The sequence below is a fragment of the Xenopus tropicalis genome, chromosome 7 (assembly GCF_000004195.4).
Source record: "Xenopus tropicalis strain Nigerian chromosome 7, UCB_Xtro_10.0, whole genome shotgun sequence".
Lineage (NCBI taxonomy): Eukaryota > Metazoa > Chordata > Amphibia > Anura > Pipidae > Xenopus > Xenopus tropicalis.
The window spans coordinates 34963770-34969769 of NC_030683.2; positions in this window are offsets into that span (position 1 = coordinate 34963770).

The following is a 6000-nucleotide window of genomic DNA, read 5'->3' on the forward strand; positions in this document are numbered from 1 at the left end:
TATTCTCTGGCACATGAAGAGAAGTATGTTGGCATCTCCCACAATCAGATTAACTTCGTTTGTCTGGTTCTTATATTACCCCCCCCCCCATGCATGCATCTTTCAGAGATCGGGTTCAAAGAAGACCGTTAGCTCACAAATCACATCCTTGCAAAAGAGAATAAAAATATGAAATATAGAAGGAACATTTATTTTATTTTCTATGTTGTTCCTCTTAAACCAATAAATTTTATTATATAATTATGGTTTCAGTGAAAAATAAACCACAAGCCTGTAGGGCTTTTTTCTCCCAAAAGAAAAGTGCAAAATATCATCATCAAATGGATTCTGTTTTTACCCATAATGCAGCATTCTTTCCCATAATTCCATCATTCTGAATGGGGGGTGGCACCCAGGAGGGACATCATTGTGCGCTGATAACGGGCGCAACACAACAGGAGCCCCTGTACTTGCTCATAAGGACAGCAAGTGGGATGGACTTTACTTTAAGTTTTCTATTTTGCCTTGTGGGACATTCACAGGGACATTCCCAGATTACAGTTCTTTCCCTAGAGACCAAAGGACTGAACCATAGAGAGTAATTGTGGGCCTAATCATGTTCTACCAAAGGGTGGCCTTGGCACACAGTACCTTTTAAGGATAATTGCTTATATAAATATACATATAATGCATAACAGCAGGTTAAATGATTCCATGATGGAAAAGAGAGTCTAAAATAACGGTACTTTTTTTTCTTAATTTTAAGAACATTTTTTTACATTCCAAATATACTCTGATTTACCAGTTAATAAAATCAAGTGAATGATTATTTACAGGGAAAATGGTACAGGTATGGGATCTATTCACCAGAATCCTTGGGACCTGGGGTATTCTGGAAAAGGGGTCTTTCTGTAATTTAAACATTAATTAAACTCAATAGGATAGTTCTGCCCCCAATAAGGGGTAATTATATCTTAGTTGGGATCAAGTACAGGTACTGTTTTATTATTACAGAGAAAAGGGAATCATTTAACCATTAAATAAACCCAATAGGACTGTTCTGCCCCCAATAAGGGGTAATTATATCTTAGTTGGGATCAAGTACAGGTACTGTTTTATTATTACAGAGAAAAGGGAATCATTTAACCATTAAATAAACCCAATAGGGCTGTTCTGCCCCCAATAAGGGGTAATTATATCTTAGTTGGGATCAAGTACAGGTACTGTTTTATTATTACAGAGAAAAAGGGAAAAAATAACAAATGTGAATTTTGCCTATTGTTTTAATCACGCAAAATCTGTGGTTTTTGTTCATTCTTGAGAAAAACAGAACATATAGGGAAACAGAAACTGCTCCTTGCAAGGTAAATAATTAGATACTATCTCTTTAATGTTACTTTACATTTAAATCAGATTTTATTTGATGTCTTGTACAGTACAGTGGCTTAATGATCCTTCAATGGGACACTCCTAAAATAAAATGACGGCACCCCCTTCTCACCGTGGGAAATATATAAGCACTTAGTGTACATCTTTGTTTATCAATATAAATACAGCTATGGTATCTGGAAACCCATTATCCACAAAGCTCCTAATTAAGAGAAGGCCATCTTCCATAGACTCCATTTTAATCAAATAATTCAAATAAAAAAAAAAATGATTTCCTTTTTCTCTGTAATAATAAAACAATACCTTGTACTTGATCCCAACTAAGATATAATTAATCCTTATTGGAGGCAAAATAATCCTATTGGGTTTAATTACTATTTAGGGGCACTTATCACCCTGAAATTATTTCCCCCACCAGAGGTGCAGGCTAATAAAGTCTGGTTAGGCTGCCCATACTGGGAGGGAGCTCACGGTCATTATGTGCATGTGGTCTAGGGACGGCAGCGGCTGTTTTCTTTAAAAAAACAAACTATTGTTTTCCCCAACTGGCGTGTGGGCTATATAAGCCGCACCTTTGGTGGGGGAAGTAATTTCAGAGTGGTGCCCTTAAAAGTATGAAGATCCAAGTTATGGAAAGATCCCTTATCCAGAAAACCCTAGGTCCCAAGCATTCTGGATAACAGATCCCATACCTGTATTTCATTTGGCAGCTAATAGGTGGCAACACACCAGAGGCCCCCCTTTAGATTAGAGGAACGGAGTTTCCATTTGAAGCAGCGTAGGTGGTTTTTCACGGTGAGGGCAGTGAGGCTGTGGAATGCCCTTCCTAGTGATGTGGTAATGGCAGATTCTGTTAATGCCTATAAGAGGGGCCTGGATGAGTTCTTGATCAATCAGAATATCCAAGGCTATTGTGATACTAATATCTACAGTTAGTATTAGTGGTTGTGTATATAGTTTATGTATGTGAGTGTATAGATTGGTAGGTGTGGGTTGTGTGCTGGGTTTACTTGGATGGGTTGAACTTGAACTATGTAACTATGACTGTTATCCAAAGCTTTTGCTTTATCGGCCGTCTCTTTGATCCGCCATATACTCACCGAATATCATACAAAACAAGGTGCATGTATAACCAGCTTTACTGTGTGCTGTCATGGTGTCCCCCTGTATAATATAAATACTGACCAGCAGCTTCTGTGATTCTACACACAGGTATAATGCTGCTCATAGTACTGATAGCAGCCGATACTGTTTAACCCACAGAAGCAGAGATAAAAGCAACTATTAATATTTTTATTTTAATAACTCGTTTACTGATGCTTTTTGGCCATGATGAAGTTAAAGTGTTGCTAACATTTTCAGCAGCAATTGCTCCATATTTCCCACCCCTCCCCTTTTTTGTCCCATTTGTATATACTTAAACCTGGAGGCCCTGCCTATGTATAAAATAGCAGCCCCTGCATTACATATGTTGTCCCTAGCCCTCCCCAGTCTGGGAATAGAATAATAAATGTGACCTTTATCCAGCAGCACAGGAACAAGAAGCTGAAGGAGATCCTCTTACATTGGGCAGAAAGAATCAGCTTGGGCTCCTGTTTGTTTTTCTCTGTAACAAGATCGATCTGTTAGTGACACAAGTAGTTAGTCCTGTGGAGATGCCAATAGTCTGTGACCCTGAAATATCCTGGGGTTTCCTGCATGAGAATGGTGTCTGGGAGTCTGTACACGCTAACACATATGTTCATGGAATCCTCCATAGGCCCCAGTAAATGCCTCATGATTCACTGCTTCTCAGCATGTGCCCTTCATTGTAACCAGAAGATACATAAGAATAGTCATTCCATTTCTATTTGACCATTACATGTTCTAGTATCTATCTATCGATCTATCTATCTATCTATCTATCATTTATCTATCAACTATCTATCCATCTATCTCTACCTGTATCTATATTTGTCTATCTATTTGTCTATTATCTGTCTGTCTCTCTATCTATCTATCTATCTATCTATCTATCTATCTATCTATCTATTTTTCTATCCATCCACCTATCTATCTATCTATCTATCTATCATCTATCTATCTATCTATCTATCTATCTATCTATCTATCTTTATATCATCTATCTATCTATCTATCATCTATCAATCTCTACCTACTTATACCTATATCTGTCTACCTATCTATCTATCTATCTATCTATCTATCTATCTATCTATCTATCATCATCTATCATCTATCTATCTATCATCTATCTATCTATCTATCTATCTATCTATCTATCTATCTATCTATCTATCATCTATCTATATTTGTCTATCTATTTGTCTATTATCTGTCTATCTATCTATCAACTATCTATCCATCTATCTCTACCTGTATCTATATTTGTCTATCTATTTGTCTATTATCTGTCTGTCTCTCTATCTATCTATCTATCTATTTTTCTATCCATCCACCTATCTATCTATCTATCTATCTATCTATCTATCTATCTATCATCTATCTATCTATCTATCTATCTATCTATCTATCTATCTTTATATCATCTATCTATCTATCTATCATCTATCAATCTCTACCTACTTATACCTATATCTGTCTATATATCTATTTGTCTATTATCTGTCTGTCTAACTATCTATCTATCATCATCTATCATCTATCTATCTATCTATCATCTATCTATCTATCTATCTATCTATCTATCTATCTATCTATCATCTATCTATATTTGTCTATCTATTTGTCTATTATCTGTCTATCTATCTATCTATCTATCATCATCTATCATCTATCTATCATCTATCTATCATCATCTATCATCTATCTATCTATCATCTATCTATCAATCATCTATCTATCATCTATCTATCTATCTATCTATCTATCTATCTATCTATCTATCTATCTATCTATCTATCTATCTATCTATCATCTATCTATATTTGTCTATCTATTTGTCTATTATCTATCTATCTATCTATCTATCTATCTATCTATCTATCTATCTATCTATCTATCATCTATCTATCTATCTATCTATCTATCTATCTTTTCCATGTATTTTTTTTTGCATGCTTATTAAAAGAAAAAGAAATCCCATGCAAGCATTTGCATATTGTTTACAGGGTCGGACTGGGCCACCGGGAAAGGGGGGGGGTTAGGGGGGCCCCTGCGGGGGGGGAGGGCAGTGCGGTGCGGGCACCTGCAGGGCCTCTGGGGCCGGAGCCCCGGTGGGCCCTTCACCCCCCAGTCCGACCCTGATTGTTTATTTATTTGGGCCTCACTGTGGAGGCCCAGAAGCAGAGGAATAAAAATCATTAAACATACTTGAAATGCAATAACTTTCAATGCAATATTGAGATTGCAGTTGGATTATATTATAACTGCAGTTGGCGTGGGTTAGTTGACAGAATCTTGTGAGTGGAACAAACACCTTAATGTACATATGCTCCTTAATCAGTGGTTTTACCCATAGGGCCTGCCAATGTGGGATATAGGAGAGTATCGCCCAACTCAGCCTTTCAGTAGAGACAGCCAGGACAGCTGCCCAAACAGTGGGCTTTTCTATGTCATTACAACCCAAGCCAACTTGTAGCCTGACCCCACGCCATTTCTATCCATTCAGTTCAAAAACCATTTTCATTCGAAGTCTCCTGAAGTGTCATGTTGCCCCTGAACAGAAACCATGCAGGGTCTTTCTCCAACATTCCACTTTAAGAAAATGACTGCTTCTGTTTTGTTTTACTATGACTTGTAGCGGCCTGTTTCCAGCAACTCTCAGATCCATTTGCATCATCTGAAGAGCGGAAGGCGTTTATGAAGATTTCTCACGAGGAAGAGTTTCAGCCTCAGGATCCACTAAAGCTGTGTTAATAAGAAGCGTATGACCCGTCTGTCTGGATAGATGCCCGGTACGTTTTGCTTCTCTCTGTTACCCACTCACAGCCTTTTCAGAGCAAAGTGCCAAGAGTGCACTTGTTCCTGGTTTGTGAGCAAAGATCTGCAAAGTAATTAAAGCTGACAGGCAATGCAGCAATGTGGCTTTAGTTTGAACCCATTTTGGGAATCATGATAGATAACCTGACAACATGGTGGCAGCACATTTCCATGTAGCTTTTGTCTAAGGGCTGCCGTGGGGTTTGGGAATCACTCAAAGGTCTTTTGCCCGTTTTTCAGAACTCCTCGAAGGACCGAGGGCGGCATTTAATGTGAAGCTCAATCTGAAGGCAGAGCCGAGGGAGAGAAGTAAATAAAAGGAAACAGAACCCAGAGTCTTGTGGAAAGGAATGCATAAGATATTCACCAGATTATAAAGGTTCCCCTTATGGTTAATTCCACTAATTAAATGCACAACTCAAGGATCAGAGGTCATTCTCAATGTTAAAATGTTGTTTGTGTTTCAGGGAGAATACACTGCTGTCTATTCTGTTTTCACTTTGTTCTGCCCCACCAGGTTCACTTCTCCAGGCACTTTTCATTGAAGAAACTGTGAGCATTTGGTTACAGTCCCAAAGGGCATCATCTGAAATGAAGGAACACTTGACATCTTGCACCGAAGAGGAATATTGGGCTCACCTGTTCCTCAGAACATTCCAACAAATAATAAACCAATCTAAATAGATACCA